General features: G+C 39.7%; 1 protein-coding gene across 4 annotated transcripts in view; it reads left to right on the forward strand.

Moving 5' to 3' along the window:
• The first annotated feature begins 446 nt into the window (after positions 1–446).
• The window catches only part of OSBPL3 (oxysterol binding protein like 3), a 75976-nt gene continuing 49224 nt past the window's right edge, over positions 447–27198 (forward strand). For all 4 annotated transcript variants that reach the window (XM_069860270.1, XM_069860272.1, XM_069860271.1 and 1 more), the window contains exons 1-2: positions 447–500; positions 8655–8769. The gene's annotated coding sequence lies outside the window, so the exon portion shown is untranslated. The remainder of the gene's footprint in view (positions 501–8654; positions 8770–27198) is intronic.

Consider the following 27198-nt stretch of genomic DNA (forward strand, 5'->3'; position numbering starts at 1 on the left):
AATTATTTCAAAACTTCCCTGCTTTGACTAAAACATCATCCCAGGATCCTGGCTAAATACATGCATGACTAGTTTGTACACTTGTCTAAAACTGATATTTTTTTTTCAGAGCTTATAAGAGCATCTGAGTTCCCTCTGAGCCTTGTAAACTGGATAACTTTTTGCTGTGTCCACGTTGGGGAGGCTCTACCTCTGGGAGACTTGCATTTAGATTTGCATAGGTGCATAGTCTTGTGATGTGAATGTCTAAGTACGCTCGTGGTATTCACTCGAGGACAGTATTCTGCTGTCAGTCTTCCTTGCACAAGCTTGTAGCAATCCTAGGTGTTTCTTGGGTGCTATTTTTTGTTTCTTGACCAGATTAGATGCTGGCAGTGCCTTGCACAATGAGGTTTTTTTAAAAGTCTTTCCTTACATTATGTCAAAAGATCTTTTATTTTTTTCTTCTTCAGGCCTTCATCATACTGGTGATGGAGTGGGTGTGTAATCAGCTCATACATGTGAGTAGCTTCTGCTCCTTGGTCACTTCCAGCTGTCACAGAGGAACTTCTGCTTGTCTTGTTCCTTGGGTTCTGACCTTGCCTTCAGGACTGATGAACTGTATTTCCTGTCACCACATCTGTTCATGTGGTTCCCCTCGCCTACTGTTCTAGTTGTTCAGTGCATCAGAGGTGCTTCTATGCTTCTTTGCAGCAGTTTTTGTTAGATGCCTCAATTCCCTTGCCAGTAGTAGGACTGTTAAATAAAACTAGCCTCGATAATTCTTGGCAGTCTCTTCTGGTGATCTGTGTCCAGAGTGATGTTTTTTTTAAATAGTCTTCTCTAGCCAGTTACTTAGTCATTTTGTAATTCTTCTACTAAATAAGATCATTATCAGCTTTATTTATTTATTTTTTTGTGCAGCTGTTGTCAGGTCAAGATCATATCTACAGGTTTCCCTCATTTTTTTGATTTTTTTTGTTCAAGAGTAACAGGGTAATCAACTTTATTTTGCTATTTTCTTCTGACTCTTTTACTTAATCTGAAATCTTGCATGTAACTGTAGTAGGGCTGATTTCCCTTTTCTCCCCTCACCTTGCACTCTAAAGACAGGTATTCTTTTTGTTCTTTTGTTGTCGTAAGAGTATCTTCCACTTGTTTTGTCTGCTTAAAAAAAGTATAGATTATGGTTTTTAAATGTTTATATTAGCTAGAGGTGAAGTGGGTACAATAACTTGAGAATGAGTGAAAGTTTTATTTGCAACTATACCTACAATTAAATATTCCTCTTTCCTTCAGAAGTCTGTAGCAGCAACATCTAGTTTCCTCAACTCATGGTCAGGAAGCTGTTACTTCTGATTCCATGCTGGTTATGATAGTTTCCAGGCCTGTTTCATAGTAGGCATCCTGTCATATACTGTCTTTGTTTCTTTACTAAGAAATTTTCACTGCCAGTTTACTTCTTCCCATAGTTTCGATGAGTTATTGAATAACTTTGGTTTTAATTTCTTTAAAATTTCTATCAATTTATAGAGTCTGAAGTCCTCAGTCTACTTGACTACTTAAAGTAAAATGAGTTCCTTTTGCTTGTCAGACAAGTTAATCTCCTGTAATGCCTAATTTGCTGTCATATTTTTCATTTTATTAATATAAAATGCATACCAAGGCTGGTTTCGTGGAATCTACTGCAGACTCTCAGCACTCTGAGCTGGACTGTCCTTTACTTAAAGTTCTTTTTCTAGATCCAAAGAGATTCTCTTCATTCCTTTACAGTGGTGTGTTTGGGGGTTTTTTAGATCTATCATAGTTTTAAGTGATGTCTAGCTTTTTATTTAATCATCAGTTCTCTTTATCTGGTTGTTTACCAAAGCAGTGTACTTGTCTGCCTGATCTATGTTCTTGTCTATGTAAAGACTTTCAGTCCTTTATTAAACAACCAGAGGTAAGAATCTTTCTTGACCACATCCTCATTTTCCTTTCATAGGAAATTCATAAAATCAAAATTAATGAAATCAAAATTTCATTTTGATAGGAATGGTTGGACTCGATGATCTGGTGGGTCTCTTCCAACCTGGTTATTCTATGATTCTGTGATTCTATAGTGCAGTGAATTTGATGTGGAGATTGTGTGGGTGCTTCATGACAACTTTCACTTCTCTCTTTCATCCATAAATTCCTTCTGGGGTGTGTCACCTTGTCCTAGAGGCTCAATGTCCTTTTTTCATGAACGAGACTCTGAATACTCTAGTGTTTCACCCATCTTCCTCTCTCGTTGTTATTTTTACTGCCTCTTTATCTAGTCCCTGGAGGTATAGGTGGGTTAGTTGTTTGAAGTCCTGCCGTATAGATAATCTTTAGACTCTGCGCTCCCATCTGTACTTTGGCTGTAATTTAAGTAACCTTGAACACCCAGAAAGAATGTACCTTCAGACCAGCAGGGAAATGCATAAAGTGCAAGGAGGAAGGGGAAGGGCCAACATATGTCAATAATGTGATCAGATTGTGGAAGCATTTACTTAAACATGACTGACGTTATAGCAACACAACAATGAAAAAATCTCAAGTAGCATTTAAGTGAGTTTATATATATTAAACTATAAATGTTTATGTATAATTCTCTTTTCCCATAAAGTGGCAGATAGAGCAGTAGCTGTTGCTGGAGTTTTTCAGCAGTTTTTGCTACAGCTGAGGCAATTTTTCAGGTCACTGGATGTAGAGAAAAGCATCTGGTAAATAGATTCTGGAATTTGTAGGCATTATAACTGGGCATTATCTATTTCTTCTTTTCTACAGGAAAAATTCTCTGAATAAATGTAGTATAAATAGGATGCAGTTTCTGCAGGATGGTATATATTCTGGTGGCTCCTGGAGGGTAGTGTATTTACTCTGATGGATCTTGTTGTTTTAACGTAATTGCTTTTTAATTAATGCTTCCATGAAAGTTTTGTGAATATTTAGTTCTCAACTATCCTGACCTTAGGCTGATGGTGCTATTTTTTTCATGGGTTTCTGTGTATAAATGTGACACCAAGAAGAAAAGAAGGGGTTATGCTTATGTAGGTGTTCTAATTTTGGAGAGGAGAGTAAAATCTCTCCAGTATTACTGATGGCAAGAAAACAAATCACCTTTTTCTGGTATCTTTTCTGTCCCACTAATCCCCAGATCCAGATTTAGTGGGCAGTCACGTAATGCTACTGTAGCCGCATGCTTAATTTCCCAGATTAATGCTGCGGTTGTTTTGGCTGGTCTTCACTGTTCTTCCATCCTTCAGCTTGTGTGGGATTTCCTACTAGTTTCTTGAAAGGCAGCGCATGGCATGTCTCTGCTCACTGCACCTTATGTCGTAGTTTTAAACGTGGGGAGAGAATGAGAGGTTGTTTGGTGCTCCAGACTTGTACCTAACAGGCTGCCCTGCTCTGCCCTGCCTGTGTCTCGTTGCTGCCACTTGAGAGCGGAACAGCCCAACTGGAAAGAGCCCATAACGTTCTAGGTTACTTAGCTCCAATTTGTGACACTTATCTTACAGCATTTAGAGTATATTTACCAGTAGCAGATGCACGATGCTGCGTATGTGGTTTTTTGAACATTCATCTATATGAAATAGATGTAAGTAGCAGACTTTTAAAATGAAAATGTCTTCTTTGAGAGTGACAAATCTATTATGTGAGGTGCCTCCAGTATTCATCTCTATATTTTATGATATTTATCCACATTTTGTGCTGCTACTTCAAAGGAAAAATCTTAATGGCAATGAGTGTCATGGTTTTGTGCTTTATCAGAAGTGGGTAAATGAAATCTGTCTATGCCTGCACTGACAGTAGGGAGCCTTTCTATTTTGCCGCAGCTCAGCCAGCAGTAGAGTATGGATGTTCCACTGCAGAACAGCGCACGTCAGGAGGCTTGCTTTTAAAGTCTCTCTTCAGCAGAGAGCAGACGTAGCTCCTTTAACCTGTTTTATCCAGCCTGGTCTGCACCTCAGAAGCGGTAGGTGAGAGGACAGATAGAGCCGTGGAATTCTTACTACCTTTGGTCTTGTCAGAGTAGTAGGTGTTTCCTGGCAGACCTCCAGCTGGCTTTCCTACAGCACATGCGCAGCTCTAAAACAGGCAAACCTGGAGTCTTGGCTGGCCCATCTCTTCAGTAATTCATATGGTGTTCGTGTGGTGTTCAGTAATTCATATGGTCTGATGTATGCTTTCTTTTCCATAAGTAGTGTTACTGCTTTCCCCACTCAGCAAAGACAGGGATGAAGAAGACCAGAACTCGTAATAAAAATTAAGAGTTAATTCTCTTAATAAAAATTAAGAGTTCAGCTTAGTAAAGAGAAGAGGACAGATGAAACCAGAGAGGAAGTAGGTAGAGGGAAAAGCCTGATAATGTATTTTTTTCTTTTTTCTTTTTTTTTGGTTTAACTCCCTGAATCACAGAAAAATTGCAGACATTTAATTATGTAATGACCTCTCAAATGAAGGTGAACAGAAGCACTGAATCTGTAGAATACATTTCTAGCTGTCAGCCGAATTTTCTGCCTGAAAGCCTTTATCAGCTCATAGAGGAAAACCAGAGCCTGCTATGTAGAATTCTTCATTAAATTTTTTCAAGTCCTCATCTGGTATAAGAAGGCAGAATAAAAAAACCTTGTTTCATGCCTTTATCAGAGTGCTGCCATAGCAGATTTTGGACCTCTTTGTGTATGCTGTGCCACTACAGGAAAGGATCAGGCTGCTTGCATGTGTGAGAGCCTTGGTCCTCCTCTTCCTCCCCTGCAGTGCCCAGGTGGTTGGCACAAGAAGAAGCATGCGGGTACTGATGGAGCTTGCTGGTAAAGGCAGTGTCTTGAGGGCAAATGAGATGTAGTACAGTCTGCTAATAAAGCAACAAAATGGCTTAGTTTGAAAAGGAGCAGGTATGGATGCTTCCATCACCTGCTGTAACTGAAACCAGAGTGGGGGAATAGGACAGCAATTGGTCCCTTGAAAACAGTCTCCAACACTCATTCAGATCTCCTGACTTAATCGTCTTAAGGTTTGCTTCTTGCTGCTCTGTGGTAGCATTCAGCTGTGTATGCCTGTGTATTTTTTCCAACGGGAAGATTTTTCTTTCCTTAAAAGACAGAAAAGCTGAGAAGGAGCTTTTAAATTCTGAAAGCTATATTTAGCTCAGAGCAATTAAAGCTAGCGCTAGACAATGACACTTGCAACTCGTTTATCCATTATGCAAACTATAAGGCTTTTAATGTTTGGCATCAGTCAGACTTGGCATTACGGGCAGCTTTTATTCACAAGCATCAAAGTCAGAATTTTAGAGGGCCTATCTGTTGCAGGTTGTTTTGGGCAAGACACTTAACTTTCTTACTGTTCCCTTTCGCTTTGTTCCTAGTTCCATTTTCACTGTAAACTAGCATAATCCCCTGTTGCTTCCAAAAGGGTAGTTCTGCCCTACCCTCCTGCCTGCAGCTGCCTGATTTGCTCTTTTCCTCTCCTTTATGCTGGCACTGTGTTCATGCAGTGAACTGGTTCAGCAAACACTGTGGCTAAAAGATGTCTTCTTTCCTGTTCAGTTAACTGGATTCATTTCCCACTCATTCTACTCTGTAGTTGTGTTGCTTCTGGTTTTTGTAGAAATTGCAGCAGAAATAAATAGCTAACTTCGGGAAGGGAGAGAATTGGCTGGTTCCTCCCGAAGGATTTAGGTCTGCCTACTGCAGATTCACACCAAATTGCACACATACCTATTGCCAGATTAGGTTTTTGTTGCATTCCTCATAAGCTCTTCCACAAATACTTTGGAATAGTTAGCTTCTTTGAGACTACTGTAGTACAAAATAGCTTAAGGAATTGTTTTATAGTTGTTAAAAGGTCAATTATTGCACGATCTTTTTTTTTTTTTTGTGTTGGATACCAAATAATTAATTTTCCCTGTTCTGCTTTAAATAATCATCCCTCATATGACCTGTAGTCACCCGCTCTGAAACGAGGTGCTGAGGGGCATGGTTTAGTATTTGATAGGAATGGTTGGACTCGATGATCCGATGGGTCTTTTCCAACCTGGTGATTCTATGATTGTATGTTTATTGTTCAATTTATCTTTCTAGTCCAATGTATTGGACTCTAGAATTTTCCTAATGTCTGTTTGTGAGTGCCTCTGTACAAGTGTGGATTACTTTTTATTGTGCCTGTGAAATAAAGTTATAAATCAATCAACACTGTAGTTAAACTAGCCTGGATTTCCCAGGTGATTTTAAGAATTGTGCATCTGTATTGTACACTTGTATAGCACGGAGTTTGTGAATTCTGTGGTTCTGAAGACAATACCAAGCTAGGTATTTTTATTTATTTTTTCAAAGGCATATCATAAGGTGATTTTGTTACCTTAGCCATAAGAAGATTTTAGTATATGATTAGTTGGAAGTTTTAAATGTAGAACAGTGTAATTTCTGAGTTACTGGGAAAAGCGCCAGTCATAGATTTGGGAGAGTCTGTATAATAAAACTATAAAGCTAGTTCATCACTAAAATATGTTGCTATTTCAGCTGTGCCTGCCCACTGCGTGCTTCTACAGGCTAAAAATGTCAACGGATTCTTGCATTAATAGCTATTTTAGATCTCTAATCTTAAAATGCAGCAAAATGAAAGAAACTTTGATTAATTTAAAATATCAAAGTTAACACATCAAGTGTTCTTTCTTCCTCTGGTTTTAAAAACTTCCACCCTTAATATTAGGATTATTATTAAACATACATGAGTTCATACGTTAAAAAAAAAACTTACCCTAAAATTATATCACAGGTGTTTAGACTCAAAACCAGCTGGGGGTTGTGACATTTTCGGGAATGTGACAAATAAAAGAAGCAAGAAATTGAATGTAAACATGAAATTAGGAGTTATTATTAAATGTAGACAGCTGATAAGAGAAGGCAAAAGTATTGCTCAAAACTCTGAGTTCAGAACAGGGAAAAGGATTTCCTTTTCACAAAGTCACCAGATTGGAATAGACCTCCAGGATCATCGAGTCCAACCATTCCTATCAAACACTAACCCATGTCCCTCAGCACCTCGTCCACCCGTCCCTTAAACCCCTCTAGGGAAGGTGACTCAACCCCCTCCCTGGGCAGCCTCTGCCAGGGACCAATGTCCCTTTCCATGAAAAATTTTTTTCTGATGTCCAGCCTGAACCTCCCCTGGCGGAGCTTGAGGCCATTCCCTCTCGTCCTGTCCCCTGTCCCTTGGGAGAAGAGGCCAGCTCCCTCCTCTCCACAACCTCCTTTCAGGTAGTTGGAGAGAGCAATGAGGTCTCCCCTCAGCCTCCTCTTCTCCAGGCTGAACACCCCCAGCTCTCTCAGCCGCTCCTCATAAGGCCTGTTCTCCAGCCCCCTCACCAGCTTTGTTGCTCTTCTCTGGACTCTCTCCAGAGCCTCAACATCCTTCTTGTGGTGAGGGCCCAGAACTGACCCCAGGATTCGAGGAGCGGTCTCACCAGTGCCGAGTACAGGGGAAGGAGGGAGGTTTTCTCCCTGGAAAGTAAACCAACACTTCAAGAGCAATGCTAAGTAAGGGCAGTAATATCAATAATGAAAGAAATGCAGAAGAATTTAGTTCCGTTACTGAAATGTAGCTGTGTGGTCTAATGGCAGCATATAGAAATAACTAAGGAAAAAGTTAAATTTGAACTGCTAAAGCTATTTTTTTTTTTAAAGGCCACAAAACACACAGTGGGTTAACACGTTTGAATCTAGGGTACAAGTTTGAGGAATTCATATTCTGTTTCTCGTGTTGATCATGAGGGAAGATTAGGAAAGTCTCAGAGCGCTGGAGGAAGCTTAATGATGTGTAAGTTTTTATAAGCAGTAAATGATATGTGGTGCCCAGACACTGGCTTGTCTGGTATTGATTACTGACTTTTGGAAAGAGTTATTGTCAAGCTGATATGGAAAGTGACTTAGTGAAACAGAAATTCAAATCTAATAATTGGAATTGAGGAAACATAGAGTCTATTAATACAGAAGCTAAACTGTTGATGCTTTTTAGCTCAAATTGAGCACACTAAACTTTTTCATAAGCCATTTTTGTTTGGTAGTATTCCTGTTGTACAAAGAAGTCCTGCAATCTTCTAAAACTGTAAAAACTGAATTGTCTTCAGAAAAAGTGCGTCTGACTAAATATCAAAACTGCATGTTGGTTACTTCAAAGCAGCAGCTGAATAGCAGTGTGAGCTTGTCAAAAAGTAGTACCCCCAGCATCTTTTTCTATACAGGAGTCTTTTTTTTTCTGTTCCAGCATGATATTGAGAGGGTTTCCTACATCCTCATCAGTCACACGCTCCTGCAGAATTCTGGATCCCGGAGCAAGAAGGATTTCTGTTATAAAACGCATTGCTCTGTTACTGTATTAGTAGACTAAAGCTTAGTTTTTAGTTCTATAGGAGAATGTTGCTAACCTGAACTTCTAATGTGTATTTTTCAGAAGAAGGTGTATTTGTAAATGCTGTATTTTGGGGAAATACTTTTTCTTGTGGTACGGGGGGGAACACATGAAAAAAGAAGATAGAAAAGTTTCCAGATACTCATATATTGTACTCCTTACCTCCCTTGTGCTTCTTGGGCATAGAAGGACAATGCTGCAGGAAGTTTTATTTCTTATATGATTTTTTTGGGTTTGGTTTTTTTTTTTTTCAGATCACCAGACTCGTGAGCTTGCCACGTCTTGCCTAATGGAATTGCTCAGACTTTCACTGCTGTAAAAGGGCATTTGGATTCTTCATAATTGGCACTGAGAGACTACCCGCTCACTGTGAGTCAGGCTTCCTTATATCTTGGATGTCGTGCCCTCTCTGTAGGAAAGCAGAAGTTAAATTGTTGTGGAGCCTGTTTTGGCCTGGAGAGGACATGATGAAAGAAGCTGTGTAAGGAGCTTCTTGCTATGAAGAATCCCTCCATCAGTGGAGAATGGGAGAGGACTGTAGTATAGCTGGCATAGAAGCAGGACATCAGTCCCCTTTTGGGAATATTCATTGTGCTTAATTTAGCAAGGAAATGGAACAGGTAAACCTGAAGTTGTCCTAATGTAATCTTATATTCTGCTGAGATGACGGTGATTTTTCAAAAATACCTGAAAGCTGTGTTATTTTTGAGGGAACTGGAAAAAAATACCATTTGTTGGGTAATACAGTGTGTGGGTTCTCTTTAATCTTTGGGATTTCCACTAGTAACTTCCCAAGTCAGGAAGGGACTCTCACCCATTGTACCACTGGATTATTTGTGTTTGTGTCTTATTCTGAAAAGCTCTCCTATAGATAGCAGCCAAAGATGGGACTCTGGAAAGGTTTTGATTGTTACTGGTGATACAGAGAAACTTCTTGTGTTGCTGGTAGGTGTGGGTTTTGCCTTAGTGTTCACTAATTGTAAGATCTATCATCAGGAGTTAAGTTCTGTCCCAAGTTATATTGCCAGTCATAGCACTTACGGTGTTTTACCTTCTATGATAGCGTGTAAACATACTCACAGTGCATACTAAATACTTACCAAATTCTCTTTTGAAGCTGGGACATTGATAAGACACTTGAGCTTCTGGGCTAGCTGCCTTTTTTTTTTTTTTTAATATATTCTTGAGTTTTTTAACCTATAGGCGTTAATATAGTACTATAGGGCATATAGGATAGGTAGGATATTGTAGGTCTTACTTGCTGGCAGTTTTGGGAGTTCTTTACCCCTTTCTTGGATGTAGGAAAATACAGTGAAGGAAGCGATCCACAGTGCTCATAAATTTTTATTTCAGGAACTTAATGGAATGTTTGTGTATTCCTTTGTTGGTATTTTTTCTCTGTTTTGACAGCCTAAAATTCCGAGCTTAGTACAAATGTTGTGTACATTGATTTTTTGTTTTTCTCTCACTTGGACTACTGACATAGTAAGTCTCGTGAAAGGTATTTAATTTTTACTTTGTAAGCTGAATATTGACAGGAACGTTAAGAGTATTGGCAGCTCAACACTGTCTGCTGGCTCTTTACAATCTTATATATGAAACTTGTACAAAACTATTTTCTGTGCTAAAATATGCCATTTAGTACTTTGTTTGAAGGAAATTGAGGTCAAATCTTAGTGTGCATATACTTGTAAATGCAAAAATAAACAGTATGCATAACCAGAGCTCTTTGTGTACAAGTTCATGGTTACGCATTTAAGCTGCTTCTTTCAGATGAGTTCTGAAACATTTCTTGTGGGTTTAGTTATGAATATGTGTACTAACTTGTTTGATGAATGGTAGCATAGGTAGATATTTCTGCAAAAAAGAGTGGAGAAGGGGAGAAAAAGGGTGTTTGGCAGTAATACCAGTTGCTATTGAAACAAATTACTTTTGTCTTATTTAAGACCTGAAATAAACTATACATCTGAGCATCATAGATGGCGTCTATGGAAGCAAAGAGGTGAAGAAGCAGGAAAAATTCCCCTCATAACAGCATCATTTATAATTTTTAGGTTTAGTCCTAGGTCCTTTGAGCTTAAACAGGTAATACCTGATTAGACGGAGAAACTATTCAAAACAACTGGAATGCTGATTTAGTATGATTACAGAATAGATTAATTTTTAGCCTTCGTGTTAATAGAAATCAAATGTTTGTGAAATTATGAAAATGTGGATCAAATATACAAGCACAGTTCTATTAACACAGCATTGTAAACCAGTCATAGCTCAAATGCATCTGTTAGGGCAAGTTGTCAGGCTGATGTTGGGCTTAAGTGGTGTGAAAAGGCTGTGAACACCTGGGTGTGCTGTGGTGTTGATGCCAAAGGTTGTTCCCCCAGCAGTAGTGACACAGTACATCTCAGACGTGAAAGTTCAGATCTCTTTAATAGTTACTGCTTCCTCCTACCCTGGGAGAGACTTGGAACTCAATTCATTGGCAATTAGCATAGCCAAAAGTAACTTGTGGATCTTGTCTTGTGTTATTCAATCGTCTTGTCGTGTAGCAGAGACAATCAGTTTGGTTGCATTGCATTTTAGCAACAGGAACAGATTGCCTTCTGACTGGCATCACAAGGAGGATTTTACAAAGTGAGGGTCTGCATTTTGCTCCAGGAAGTGATACAGATAGTCCAGATTCTCAACACTGAAAATGTTTTCATCATACTCCTACTGAGCAGAAGTGCACACACTTTTCATTTGGAGGTCATGAATTCAGCCAGTCCTTTGATGTACATCAGTTTAGTGCTTGGAGAAGCCGTGAAAACTTGCCCCTCATCTTAAAAGTAGCTCTAAGATATCATTCCTGTCTTTCAGCATGTATTTGAACATGTATTTCAATCAGCCTTATCTTTTTTATTAGAAAGGCTGGGTAAATTTTTCCTGCATTTGCTTATGCAAATTCTGGTAAGTTGTTTGTTCACCAGGTGATGAATAAAGATAATGCTTTAGATACATTAGAAGTCAGGTGGTTGTCACATTTCAAGAGTGGCCTTAGAAATGTATTTATGCAGAACAACTTTTGTGTAGCTTCAGAGCCCCTTGCTTTCCAGTTGTGCAACACCAAAGGTTTCACATGCAAGCTAACTGGATGAGCAGGGAAGAGAAGGTTGCAGTTATTGTTGGACTCCTGTTGTGGTATGGTAATGAAGATGTGGGACTGAATCTCCAATCCTTGCATGGGTAGTAGTCAATGAAGTGTGATTTTAGCCTCTGGTGACTCCTTGGCTGATTCACTAATTCCTAGTTTAAATGCCTTATACACCCATTTGCTTTTGGGAAAAGGTCATATCCTCGTTTTAGTTTATAACACAAGTTCTTGTAGCAGGTGGCATTCGACGAAGAAATGAAAATTACATTGTTCCTTTAGGTCTGAAGGAGGTTCCTACACTAAGCAGAAAAATATTATACCTATTAAAGTAGAGACTTTTCAAGGAGAAATGAAGATTACTTTAAAGACTGAGTAAAATGTTAACAATGTAATTATTTTTAATGCCACCTGTGTAAAGTGTGCTTCTGTAGTAAAGGGTTTTAATCTCATTTTATCCTCACATGTTGGTCCAAGCATGTAATGTGCTGTAGATTTGTTTCTTTTATTGCTCACCTAATCAAAGCATAAATGAGGGATGAGAAAAGGTCAGTCCTTGGCCACAGATAATTATTAGTAGTGATGAATAAACAGATCATATAATCATAGAATCACCAGGTTGGAAGAGACCCACCGGATCATCGAGTCCAACCATTCCCATCAATCACTAACCCATGTCCCTCAGCACCTCGTCCACCCGTCCCTTAAACCCCTCCAGGGAAGGTGAATCAACCCCCTCCCTGGGTAGCCTGTTCCAGTGCCCAATGACCCTTTCCGTGAAAATTTTTTTCTTAATGAAAATGTAATGCTTGAAATATTTGTTTAATGAAATTTTTAAACTTAGTAACTTCGTGCATGTGCCTCTCACTTACGGAAGAAAATGTCTACTGCGGAGACATATGCTTTTTAGTTACAAAACCATAGTAAGAACCTCTAAGAAGAGTAATATATTCTCTCATCAGCCTAAGTTATCTTGAAAAAAATGCTAAGATTCTGGCAGAAAACCAAAGAAAGTCTTGTCTCATAGGGAGTAAAACATGCTGGCTGGTAACTTTCAGGTGCAATAGTGAGCATCAGAGCAATATAGCATAAAGTGAGTGTTAAAACCTTTAAGAAGCTTTCAGTGTAGCAGCATGTTTTACTGTAGCTTTTCCTGGCCTTCCCTTCTGTCCAGGTGACTTTTGTCCTGTATTTCCTGGAGAAGACTTGGGCTCTGCTGCTGTATTTTTGCAGGATGGCAAGTTATTAAAGCAAAGGGAAAGTTCTTGGTCTAAGACCAGATTTCATATGGTGCCTTACTTCTAAAAGTACCAAAAATTTTCCTTATCTTTTTCTTCCTCTCTAAGATTTGTCCATGTATGTTTGTCCCCAGGAGTTTTTCACTCCCAGTATTTAAATACCCAAACATTTTAACAACTTTGTACTTGAATGTGCTGCAAGTAGTAGCGTATTTTAACCTTCAGAAATTGTGCTTTCGGAAAAATCAAAGATACTTTCGTTATTTTTCTACTTTAGAAGCCTGATCCTAAACGGTTAATGAAAATGTTGGTACTAGAAAATTGTTCTTCTGTAGTGCATCAAATGTTTAGAACTGCTAATAAGCTGATGAGTGCTATAAAATGAAATAATTTTAATTCTTGGCAACTTTCATGTTAGCTGAAGGGTAGATGCTGTTAAATATAGTAACAGTCCAAAGAGAGCAGTCTCCCCGTGTTGATAGTGTAAAAGCGAAGTGTGTTTCTGCTTGAGAGACTTGAGTAGAATTCGGTGTTGCTGCTGAGAAGGATAAGGGGGACTTCAGAAGCTCCCTATTCCTTTATGTGTGATGTCAGGGCCAACTTTTATTCGGCAGCAACTCTTGGCCTCTAGAGGTTGAACCTGTTTGTAGTGCAGTTTTTAACATTCCCTACATGCTGATTTTATTTCCATCATCACTGAACAAAGTGGTATTAACAAGCGGTCGGCAAAGTAAAAAGTACCAAAAGCTAGGATAATTTATAGTTTTTGCCTGTAATACCTCCCAAATGTCTGACCAGCAGATTTTTAAAGAGAACATTTGGTTCAGGAGAAGCGGAGAAAACATTCATCGTAGTGTGAGCTTCAAGACTCTAAAGAAAACTGGATCCTTCACTGTATGGAAGGAAACAGATTGCAAAGTTAAGAACCATAAAGTTCAGTGGATTTGGACTTTTCATCAGGGCAGTATAAACCTGTGGATTTTTCTATATTTGTAGATGATTTTCATAGCTACTGAACTTCTTGGGTAAATTTAGCATGTTGTAATGAAATGGGGATGTGAAAATATAAATGGAGCAGACTGTGTTCTCTACCCATAAAGAGGAAATGTGCCACATAGCTCTCTGGTCATGTAAAGGTGACAGAGGAAAACTACTGAAGTGTCCCTAAGTGGGTGATTAACAGCTCTTCCTAATGCCATGGTTAGAGTCCCCTAAAAGTCTCCCATTCAAACATATGCTGCTTTAATTTGCTTTTTGAAGTTAAATCACGTTTAGTAGACTATTGTCAGACAGTGTAGTCATACCTTCAGAAATAAGATTTCAAAGTTAAACGTTTTTTGACAAGATTAGCTTTTGCTAATCTTTCAGGCTGTCCATAATGACCACCATTTCAGTATTTCTCATGTTCTGTCATTGTCTGGGGTGACAGATTCCACCTGTTCTTTGAAAAACACACAACTCTTCCCGTCTCCTTTCTTTCTGTTCTTTTAATGGGAAAGACAACAGGTCATAAAATATGCAAAAGCACTGTCACACTCTAATAACAATCAGACAGTAAACAGCTTCAAGTAATACGTTTTACAAGAAGCAGTTACCAAAGACTTTAAATTAAGGCTGGTCAAACTCTGAGCTTATGATCTGTAGTGTTTCAGTTTGGAAATGGTATTCATGAATGTAATGTTTACTTAAATAGAATGAGTGAACCATGAAGGAATGAAAATATAAATAAAAGTGAGTTTGTCTACAGCAGATCACTCAACCCAGAGAATTTTTTGCACATGTTGTATCTTTGCTGTATGGCCAACTACAGAAGAGTCTAAAATACTGATAAACTTTTTGATTTGGTTTTCTTATAAATAAAAATGCGTTCAGTAAGGGACTGATTTTTATTTCGCATATTGTTGTCAGGGGATGTATTGGAGAGAAGAGTAGAAGGGACAGCAATGGGTGAGGGAGGACTGTGGTTGTCTAGCTGTAAGAAAAGCGGGAGGGTTACTGCTCCAGTTAAATAATTTTCTTGACTTTGTGCAGTATGGGCTCTCCTAGAGAAGTAGGATGTGTTGGAGGGTTTTCCAGGGAAATACTTTGGTGATTCAAATTTGGAAACGAGGCTTCTTTCCTTATTAGCCCAAGTCCTGCTTGGCGGTTGGTTGAAGGTTGAGGGAGTTTGCTTGCCTGTTTTCAGAGTCATCCCATGACCAGTAATTCCAAATTGTTTTGGAAGCCTCCCAAATACACAGTTATTCTTCCTTCAGGCCATAATCCATGTTTTCACTTGGACACTGAATTTAGAAGGCTGTTTGTTCTGCCTGGCCAAACTACAGTTTGTACTTCACCTTTCAGGTTTTTTTCTATATGGAACGTTTTGCATATGTTTGTTGTGGGTTTTTTTTAATTATTTTGTGTCATACAGTTCTCAAGGAAATCTAGAATAACGTACTAAAAGGAGGTGGTGATTGTGAAGTAATGGCTTTTAAGGGCATGGTTCAGCATATTCCCCGCAACTACCTCCCCATGTAACTTGTGAGATTTCTGTCTACCTTGTATTTGCAAAGTCCCTGGTGAAGGGCTGCTGGCGACCAGGGTGCAGGGTCTGCCACAATGGATGTGTTCTGCTTCTCTGTTTCTGTTACTGGCCAGTCAGAGATGCTGTGGAAGAGTATGTGTCAGTCTTTATCCAGAATACTTATAAAACATTTGCCCTTTAGACCCTTCCTGTAATCTTTGTCAGGATGACTTATGTTCTGGTGTGGAAAAGTCTCTCTTTAAATTATTTTTTTCAAGCTTATAGAGATTGTACATCCTGTTCTAGTAAGTGTATACATTTATGGTGTACACAAAGCTAAATAATTTCATATTATAGGATTTGACTTTGGATATACATGGCAAAATTGACTCTGTTTTAAGGGTGGTGTATGTTATTTCTACCAGCAACAACTGCCATATCCTAATGTATCGGCTTGAAAAATAATGCTCATTTCATTTAAATGAAAAAAGCAAAACTACAACAACAAACTCCCCAAACACCAAGCTAAAGAAAGCAATAACTCTAAGAACTGTAACAGCTGCAATAACAAATAAACTGAGCTGGCCTTTAAAATGCAAGTGGGGGTAATAAACACACACCCTCCATCAAGTAGCTTTACACTGTATCATTAAATCTCATTTGACAAAATTGAGATGTCTTGTTCAAGAGACTTGCAGTGTGAAATTTCATTTTCCATTTGAAGCTATTCTCTTACCACCCGTAGAAAAGCCTGCAAGCTTTCGCTGGTTTTGGCTGTGTTCTTAAGTTTATTTTCTCCCTGCAGTTATATTTCAGATGAAAGATTTTTGAACAATATTACAGACGTAGGTGTCAAAAGAAGGAACACATCACATTACTAAATACTGAATATCTTTCAGGTTGTCAGTATGTCAAAACTGTATCACTGAAATGAGCTGTGCTTTAGTACAGGTGTTTGGTAGGAGAGTGGTGCCATGCATTAATAGTCATCATCTCTGCATGGCAATGGGAAATACAGAGGACAGTGTCTAAAGGCTTTTGAGAAATATAAGGAATGAAAGAACTGAGTGATGAGAATTTCTTACAACTTTGTATTTCTGCACTTAAATCGGGTATTTGGCTTTTCATAATACATTTATCTTTCAAAGCAGAAATAGAAAGGCATTTTCAAATCATGAATAGATTTCAGGTTTCCATAAAACATAACTAGGCTAAAATAATTACTTCTAAATGTATTTCATTTTATTCCTGTCTGTTTTCTTGTCTCTTGTATATTTTTGAAAAAGCAAATTTAAAGGTTTTGAAAACCCCTCTTAGGACCGATATGCAACTCAATGCACAAGACTATTACAGTTTTCTTCTTTTCTTTAAGTCCTAATGGAGGAGGATATGAATATATCTGCAAAGTTATGTTGGTCAAGCCACAGGTTATTTAGTGTGCATTTGTTTAGGCAGATCTGAATATTTTAGGATTTATCTTGTTAGCATCCTCAGGCTCAGTTAATTCATGACTGGCAGCACAAAATTTGAGGAACTCTTCTGAAGTGGAATCTTTTGCCATATAAGCTGGAGACCCTTTTAATGTTGGCTTACAAGAGATAAGGAGCCACTAACACTATCTTTTGCAAAGATGTCTGGTTGTGTGGAGGGTGCTCCAGCTGAGGTTTTAGAATCATCACCTATGGGAAATTAAATACATATTTTCAGTTACTCAACTGTGCGTCACATTTTATTTAACTTAGTGTCCAGAAGTCTGACCACAACATGCTAGATACAATGAATGCATTTAAAACACAAAGGTGTGGTCATAGAAAAAAGTAAATCTGCACAGTAAGACTTGATTTAAAAAAGGATCATTAGCACTTGAACCAGTTGAGAGCATCATGGTAGGTGTGTGTGTGGAAAGTATGTCTATAATGGTTCGTATACATTGCATAGGTATTGGAAACAAAGCAACTTCATGACCAGCAAGAATTGTAGGTTTTGCCATGGAGGTGCTGTGTAAATTATTAGCCTGATAAGTGGAATACAGCAGCTGAAATATTCAGTAGGAAGGAAGGCTGCGGGCCACTTGAGTCTCCCAGACAGGTGGCATGCTGATGGATCTGAGTACAGTAGCCAGCTCAGAAAGCCAGAGTGACACAGGTCTTGAGTGAAATATCCAGGTCTATTCAGAGTCTGCAGTGACTTGGAACTAGGGCTTCTGCCTCAGCATCCAATGCACCCTTGTTGTAGGGGCAATATAATCTAGTAGGCAGTGATCTTTCATTTTCCTTTAGCATTACACCATCAGGCTGCAGCTGTCACAACTGAGTATTTGTCAGTAAAATTCCTGTCGCTAAGCTGCAGTTTGGAAACAGCAGACCTTCATTATTCTTTTTTTTTTAGGGACAGCTTTATTTGAAGTCTAGCAAAGCATCTTTAGTGAGGTCTTTCATCTGTTGTGAAACGAAGTAACATGTTACAAAGTGCAGGGTAAGGAAGATGTACCTTCCCTTATAAAGTATATTCTATTGTTGTCACAGAAGTAGTACTCGTATTTCTGCTTATGTTTGTATTTCAGAGAACTCCAGAAACACAAAATGACACAGAATCACTAGGTAGGAAAAGAACCCCAGGATCATCAAGTCCAACCATTCCTATCAACGATTAAACCATGCCCCTCAGCACCTCGTCTACCCATCTTTTAAACCCCTCCAGGGAAGGTGACTCAACCCCCTCCCTGGGCAGCCTCTGCCAGGGACCAATGACCCTTTCTGTGAAAATTTTTTCCTAATGTCCAGCCTGAAGCTTCCCTGGTGGAGCTTGAGGCCATTCCCTCTCGTCCTGTCCCCTGTGACTTGGGAGAAGAGCCCAGCTCCCTCCTCTCCACAACCTCCTTTCAGGTAATTGTAGAGAGCAATAAGGTCTCCCCTCAGCCTCTTCTCCAGGCTAAATAATCCCACCTCTCTCAGCCGCTCCTCATAAGACTTGTTCTCCAGCCACCTCACCAGCTTCGTTGCTCTTCTCTGGACTCGCTCCAGAGCCTCAACATCCTTCTTGTGGTGAGGGGCCCAGAACTGAACACAGGATTCGAGGTGCAGTCTCACCAGTGCCACTGCTGGTCACACCATTCCTGATCCAAGCCAAGATGCCATTGGCCTTCTTGGCCACCTGGGCCACTGCTGGCTCATGTTCAGTCGCTGTCAACCAACACCCCCAGGTCCCTCTCCTTCAGGCAGCTTTCCAGCCAGACTTCTAGTCTGTAGCTGCACAGGGTTGTTGTGCCCCAAGTGCAGGACCCAGCATTTGGCCTCGTTAAACCTCATCCCGTTGGTCACAGCCCAGCGGTCCAGCCTGTTCAGATCCCTTTGCAGAGCCTCCTTACCCTCCAGCAGATCAACACTTCCACCCAGCTTAGTGTCGTCTGCAAACTTGCTAAGGGTGCACTCGATGCCTTCATCCAGATCATTGATAAAGACATTGAACAGGGCTGGACCCAGCACTGAGCCTTGGGGACACCACTTGTCACTGGCCTCCAGCTGGATTTCACACCATTTCCCACCACTCTCTGGGCCCTCCAGCCAACCAGTTTTCCACCCAGGAGAGTGTGCGCCTGTCCAGGCCAGAGGCTGACAGTTTCCGAAGCAGAATGCTGTGAGAAACTGTGTCAAAGGCTTTACTGAAGTCCAGGAAGACCACATCCACAGCCTTTCCCTCATCCAGCAGCCGAGTCACTTTGTCATAGAAGGTGATCAGGTTAGTCTGGCAAGACCTGCCTTTTGTGAACCCATGTTGACTGGGCCTGATCACCTGGTTCTCTTGCATGTGCTTCATGATAGCACTCAAGATCACCTGTTCCATAACTTTTCCTGGCACTGAGGTCAGACCAATCAACCAGTATTGCTGATTGTTTGTATTTATTTGTTTGTTACCAGCAGTAAAGAAGTCCTGATTCTGTATGTTGCACGGAAGATCAAATGGAAGACTGTTTAGTGTTTTTGGAGAAATTGCAGTGGCCCTGTTTGAACTATTTCCTTTCACATCATTTTATTTCCTACCTGTGAAATATCCTGTTTCTGTGCATGTGGTCATGAAGGCTGATTACTCTACATGGATGTTCTTGAAATCATAGAATCACCAGGTTGGAAAAGACCCACCAGATCATTGAGTCCAACCATTCCTATCAAACACTAAACCAATAATATGTATCTCGCTGCTTGCTCAGCTGAAGAAAAGTCAGGCCTGCAGCATCTGTGGAATTGGTTTGGAATATAAAAAAGGCAGTAGTTGATTATGTACGAAATGTTAATTGTCATTCTGCTCTGTTCAGACATAGTTAATGTCTCCCTTAATTTAGATGCATTAGCTGAAAATCGTTACATTCACATGGGATAAAATGCGTTTGTCACATGTATTTACTTTCTCGTGCTTAATCCATAGCATCCAACTTGACAATTCCTGCACTTGTTGGTGAGTTTAAGCCTCTTAAATTTGCTGTATGAGGTGGTTAAGCTGCTGGTTTTAACTTCCAATGCCTCGTGCTTTTTCCATGTCCTCACCTACCTCTAGAAGAGTATTCCAGGCACAGGGAGTGGGTAAAGGAGGAAAAGGAGAGAGACAGAGCTGTGAATATAGGAACTGGCAACAGGAGATGTGAGCTCTGAGCAGTCTGTGGAGTCTCCAGGCAAAATTAATATAAAGTTGCATCCCTCTGCACAAGGCAGCAAAACCAGTGCAGTGCAGCATTTACTGGAAGCCCTAATTATCTTTAAGCACCGTATGCTGCAATTGTATAAACAACCCACAAGAGCAGGTGACAGACTTTTCAAAATGGGTTGCTGGACGCCATAGGGAGTAAAGACCAACTTACATCCAGTTTCTTGGAATGATACTTATTTTTTTAATAGTTTGGTGATGGGTGATAAGTCAGAATTTGTGTGTCTGGGAATGCTATCATTTATGTGAAGTGTGAAGGTTTAATGCAGTTTTGAGTCTAAATTAACCACACTTTTAGGGTGGGTGTTTTGAGAAGCATAAAGGTGCAGTCAGCTTTCACTGGTTGCTGTTCAGAGCCTGGCATATGGGTCCCCATTTATCCCACTTTCAAAATCTTTGTTGAAAAACCTACTGGTGCTGAGAGGAGAGAAACACAAGGAGAAAAATCAGAATCTTTTCCTCCAAGTAATTCAATAACCTTTTTGTCCTTGACACAAACGTAAATTATTCAGATATTGACGTGTGAGCTTCCTAAATGAGCTGGCGTGCATCTCTAGCAGCATTTTGATTCAGTTTACCAAAAAGGGACAGAATACAACACCAGGTGTTCAAGAAATGTATGGTGTTGTGCTATACGCTGTTATTTTTTGACCTTTGCCTTTTCACCCATTCAGCATGATAAGTGATCTATTCCTAAAACCATCTCTCTAGGTGATGCAAAGGATGCTGGACTGTTACGTTGCTTTGTCATTGTATTTTGTTTGTTTGTTTAATGACTTGAAGCAATGATCACTTTCACTGTTCATCTGCCTAACTGGTGATCTAAAAATCACGCCAGAGAATAACCTTTCAGTCATCTGGGAACGATGTAGGAATAACTTCAAGAACAGGTTAATGCAAGTCATCTACTCTGGGAGATCACTATAAGAAAGAGACATCTGGGGTTTGGGTGGTCCTTCAGTCAACATAGAAACTGTTTGCCCTTTTGATTCTCTGTCTGTACGTGCAGACTTTCAGAGTTGTGTTAGGCAATCTGGTATGTGTGGTACTTTTCAGAACATCTTGGTACTGCTGTGCACAAAAACCAGCTCATAAATTTCATCTGTGAGTAATTTATTACATAGAAGCCACCTTCTTTTACTCCAGGAAAGCCTGAAATCTTTCCAAAAGGATATTTTTGCAGCAATTTCTCCGTTGCACGTGAAGTGAAAATATGCTCAAACTACCTTGCTCTTCTCCCCAGACACTGACAAGCAGTCAGGAAGGTGAGTACATCTGAGAGCAACTGTCTGGAATAGGAGCTGGGAGACTGCTGACTCCCCAGCCAACTTGTTTGTTTGCTTCTAGGACAGACAGTTGACTTATTTTCTTATTTTTGGGTACAGAACACAAGACTGGAAAAACTGCAAGTGCTGATGATGTAACTGCTCCAAATCCTTCCAGCTGCCATTGATCATTCGAAGATTTATCTTTAATCATAGAATCATAGAATGGTTTGGTTTGGAAGGGACCTTTACAGCTCATCTAGTTCACCTGCTATCTTTAACCAGATCAGGTTACTCAGAGCCACATCCAACCTGAGCTTGAATGTTTCCAGGGATGGGGCCTCCACTGCCTCCCTGGGCAACCTGCTCCATTGTCTTACCACCGTTGCAGTAAAATATTTCTTCCTTATATCCAGTCTAAATCTAGCCTTCCTTAGTTTAAAACTGTTACCTCTTGTCCTGTCACAACAGGCCTTGCTATAAAGTCTGTCCCCAGCTTTCCTGTAGCCCCCTTTAAATACTGGAATGTTGCAATAAGGTCTCCCTGGAGCCTTCTCTTCTCCAGGCTGAACAACCCCAACTCGCTCAGCTTGTTCTCATATGGGAGGTGCTCCAGCACTCAAATGGTTTTCATGGCCCTTCTCTGGACCTGTTCCAACAGATCTGTGTCCTTGTGCTGAGGACTCCAGACCTGGACAAAGGACTCCAGGTGAAGCCTCACCAGAGCTGAGTAGAAGGGCAGAATTACCTCCTTTGACCTGCTGGCCAGGCTTCTTTTAATGTGATGTTCCATTGAAACCTTGCCATTTTGGAGTAACAGAAGATCTGAGTATTTTTTTTTTACATATTTTATGATATAGTCTCCAAAAAAAACCCAGTAGAGCATAATACTTAGGAGAAAAGATTTTGTGCATTTTATATAGAAATTTTGAACTCTTGACTTAAATGACTGTATTCACAGTAATTTTTTCACATTCTTTCTTCAGCTCTTCACTTTCTATATGCATTTAATTTTTCTAGCTGTTCACAATTAAGTGCATAGAAAAAAATACGGAAATTTGGGTCAATGGTTGTTCTAACTGTATAGCTCAGGTGTATTTTTTTTCTCAAAAAAGACCAAAAGATAAAACTGGCCTTGAGCATCTCCAGGGATGGGGCAGCCACAACTTCCCTGGGCAACTTGTGCCAGTGTCTCACCACTCTCTTGGTGAAGAAATTCTTCCTGATGTCTAGTCTAAATCTACCCTTCTCCAGTTTATACCTGTTCCCTCTCATCCTGTCACCACAAGCCTTTATGAATAGTCCCTCTCCACCTTTCTTGTAGCCCCTTTCAGGTACTGGAAGGTTGCTATAAATATTAATAAAAGGTGAAGGAAAGATATGTAGGTCAGCATGGCTGAAGTGAGCATGACTGCCATCTGTTAAGAAATTAGCATCAAAATTATGTTTCTGCAACTTTGTGTTATTATTTTAGATATCTTTTTTTTAAAAAAAACCAAACCATTTTAGCTCCTTCCCCTAAAAAATTGCTTCCCCCCCCATTTTCCATTTCAGAAATTAATCAAGCCCATTATATGAAAAATCATGGAAAACCTCTTGTTAATTATGTCAGGATGCACTTCATGCTGCTCTACACATAATTAACCACAGGTTTAATTTATTTTTGTGTTGTAAGTCCTGATGGTCTAGAAAAGCCAGTACCATATGCCAGCTTTTTAGAAATAAATACAAAACTGATGAGAAGTTGGGAGTAGAGGAGAGATAGAAGGCAAAGAGCAAGAATGGTAGCACTTTTCTAATATTAAGCAGTTTAAGGGAAATCTACACCACCTCTAAACACCTCTGCTTGTTGCTGCTTCTGTAGCCTGTAATTAAAATCCGGTTGTGAGTTGCAGTTCAGGCATAACCAACCTCAAAAATGCTGTGAAGCGGCAAGGATGCTAGACTACACATGTAAAGCTCTTCATGTTGTTGTTTGCTCTCTCTGTAGCCTGCTTAGAGTGGCTGTAACTGAAGTAAAAAATGTGTACTCATTAGAAATAACAAATGTGTATTGTTAAGTTGTAGCACCCATTCACTGAGCCTGAATTAAGTTCTGGTGAGTTACTCTTTGTTTCTTGTACTATTGAGGCATCCTAATTAAAACCTTTCATCTTTTCAACTTCTAAAAATGCTTGAGAATGGAAATGTAGCTGAAGCCTTTTTTTAATCGCACGGAATTTCTTCTGCTTTTAATTAAATTCAAATTGAGAGCCGGTAGCTTTTACTAATCTGAATCTTGATATAAGGCTAGGGACACAGTATCTTTTTCAGATCTGTCTGGATCAGTTGAAAATAGTGCTGCTTCTGCTTTCTTGCCAGCAAGCTGCTGATGACCATTACTGTATTTTAGCCAAAGCAAATTATGTGAACTAACCACTGTGACAAATAGCTTTTTACTGAAATGGATTAGGGAGAGCTCTTGTGATTGATTGATCTGTTTATTGACAGGGAAACTACTCATCTCCTGAAAAGGAGTAGCAACAAATTGCTTGGAAGCAAGAGTTTCTTAACTGCTTTGGCAGCGTTAGAGCTGAAATTCATATTCACTTTTTACTCGTCAGTGGGGGTACCGAGCTGATACTGAGACCCAAAAGAGTTTTCAGCAGTTTTGTATTAACTCTTGAGCTTTATTGCTGGAGGCAAGGACTTATTTTTACATTGGTATGTCATACTGTAGTAGACTTACACAAACAAGCTTAGTACATTAAAACTCTGCACATCCTCCTTGTTCTGGGCTGTCTGTGGTAGTGTTAAATTATTCACAGTCTTAATTGAAGCTTTCCTTCTTGGCCAATCTCCTAACTTGCTTTTAGATTTTAGATTGTGTTCCATTGTAACTAGACAGAGGCAGGACAAGATCTCACATAAAAGCACTCACTCTGAAATGGACTGAACACAGCTGCTGCTGCTGCAGCTTTATGTTCACTTTCTTCTCTTTTCAGGGTCAAAAGTTCTTTTACCAGCTCTGTCCAAGTAGACCCCTTAAGGTAACCTTGGCTGGATTTGGATTCTCCCTCTAGCATTTCAGAACTTGAAGAGGTGGTGGCAGGGTTCTGTCATTTGAAGGTAGGGAGAGGATCCCTTTTATGGTCTCTTTCCTACTCAAGAGCTACCTTGTTAGCTTAGAGGCCCTCATCTTTATTCTATATCTTCTTTGGCTGACCCAGCTGTTGTGATACTTCATAACTTCACATTACTTCCGCAAAACATTGCATGTAATCAGTCAGATTTATAATCTGGTTTCCCACATCTTGCATCTCTTTGCTTGAGGTCTCTTTCAGTTCGTCTTTATCCTATGCCATGAGGATAATGTTGCGGAAAACCTGATCCATGCAATTTTTTTCCTGGTTCTAATTGCCAGGGTGTTCGTTACAATAATAAATATGAATGGATCTAAGCCCAACTGTGATGCAGAATCTTCCAAGAGTGCGGTATGTTCCATCTGCATCTGCTTCATATCATAGAATCATAGAATAACCAGGTTGGAAGAGACCCACAGGATCATCGAGTCCAACCATTCCTATCAAAATATGGTTCTTGTCACCTGCGTATATGTAAGTGATACACGTTTCCAAGCAAAAGGACAGTTGCTGGTGTCGTCCTCGAAGAGCGAGCTCCAGCCCAAGCCTTAACATTTTAGTTTTTTATTTAGAAGCAATACATTTCTGTGTACTCTTTTTTACTTTATATTTGCATTCTTTTTCACTGAAAGCTTGAAATTAAACTCTTACCTTTTGACATTAGTAACAAAAAATACTTAGTACTTGTAGTAGTAATTGTTCTCAGTACACTTTACATGTGTTAATTGTTTCCTACAACAGATCTCTAAAATGTCAAGGTTTATTCACACATTGCACGTTCAGAAACATGGTTTTGGGAAATTAGTGACCCTTCACCTGAAAGGCCAGTAGAAAGGGTTAACATTGATGTGCTAACAACTGCCTGCCCTTGTTCAGAATACTGTGCTTCTGTTTTGAAAATTCAAGCTATTAATATGAAAGACCTTCTGTAAAGAAATGATTTGCATAATATTTAAAAGAAAGCTGTATCTCTGTCTGCATTTATAAATACCAGTGTTGTAAAATACACTGAAAAAGGTGTACTGGAATGGATTTAGAGACAGAAGCTCCTAAAGATACAGTAATTCAATCAAGAAGAAATGTGACATTTCCAGAACTCATGGCCATTGCATTTTATAAAGTGTGTAAATGAATTTCTATATATCCTAGGAAGAACTGAATCTTATTACCATGGTCATTAAAGTTAATGAGATTTAAATTTTAAGCTAATAGGCCTGCTTATAAAAGGAAAGCAGTAAGTAATCTCAAAGGGAAGTGTTGTTTCCTTTGTAACTTTTTCCTTTCAGAAATTAAATGAGATGCACAAGACACATGATAATTGCAGTGTCTGATGGAAAAATGGGTATCTGGGACAGGACCCTGGTTTTTGGGTTGGCTTTTTTTTTTCTTTTAAGAAAGTCAATGATGCCAGGGTGTGAAAAGTAAAAACCACCACCACATCAAAGCGGGTCTGTTGGATCCTGCCACTCTTTATGAACATGTCTAGCCTTTCTGTATGAGATAAAGAATCTGTGTTGTGTTTGCTGTTCACACATACCCATGATGTCTTTCTTCAGACTTTGGTGAGGATCATTCCTGGGCCACCAAAACTCTTCCAGTACTCCTATTTGCTGTTCTACTCGAAACCACAGGTGAATGGTTTTGAGTTTCTTTCTCCGTAGTTAGACCAACTGTGTTAGCTGGTTTAGTAAAACATATTGCTTGATGTCAGCCTTGGTAGATTTATGCATCTCACAGCATGATGTGGCTTACCAGGTCACAAAGAGAGTCTGATTTGAAGCTACAAAGCTTGACTTTGCCTTCCACAACTTGAGAAATATGGCTTGAGCCCTTGCCAGTGAAGACTGAGGCAAAAATGTTATCCAGTACCTCAGCCTTCTCCATATTCCTGGTAATCAGGTCTCCTGTTTCCTTCTGGAGAGGGCCCATGTTTTCCCTCATCTTCCTTTTATCACTGACACACCTATAGAAGCTTTTCTTGTTACCCTTGACTTCCCTGGCCAGAGTTAATTCTAGCAGGGCTCTAGCTTTCCCATCCTGATTCCTAGCTGCTCAAACAATTTCTCTGTATTCCTCCCAGGCTACCTGCCCTTGCTTCCACCCTCTGTAGGCTTCATTTTTGTGTCTTTGTTTGTCCAGGGGCTTTTTGTTCATCCATGCAGGCCTTCTGGTGGTTTTGCCTGACTACCTCTTTGTTGGGATGCATCGCCCTTGAGCTTGGAGGAGGTGATCCTTGAATGTTAACCAGTTTTTTTGGTTCCCTCTTCCCTCCAGGGATTTATTCCACCAGATTTCATTACATTTATTTCCACAAGAAGGTGTTGCCGTCCAGATCTAACATTGTGCCATCAAAACTGAAACTAGGAAAACAGACTGTATTTCAGTAATGTTTTTAGCAATAACAGGTGCAGCTTTGAAAAGGAATAAGCCTTGGATCATAGTGGAGTGTCTTTGTTTCAGTGAACAAAGCAAAGTTTTAAATAGTAACAGCAGAAAAGTGAAAGGCAACCAAGCTCATGCCAAAGCTCTGCTGGTAATAGTTCCACTTGTAGCAACTCTGAGACCTTATCACTAACCGATGGGCCTTTCCAAAGTTTTTAGTACAGAGTATAAAATGATACTATGTGCCTGTTGCTTTCCTCACTGAAAATGATAATAAGCCTTTTTCTCTTTTCCGTTGCCTGATCATCATAGAATCACCAGGTTGGAAGAGACCCACCGGATCATTGAGTCCAACCAGTCCTATCAAACACTAAACCATGGCCCTCAGCGCAAATAGGTCCAAAACCTTTTGCAATGATGAGCTTGCAAAGGAAAAGTTAAAATGAACATCCGTATATTG

The sequence above is a fragment of the Phaenicophaeus curvirostris genome, chromosome 6 (genome assembly GCF_032191515.1).
Source record: "Phaenicophaeus curvirostris isolate KB17595 chromosome 6, BPBGC_Pcur_1.0, whole genome shotgun sequence".
NCBI lineage: Eukaryota > Metazoa > Chordata > Aves > Cuculiformes > Cuculidae > Phaenicophaeus > Phaenicophaeus curvirostris.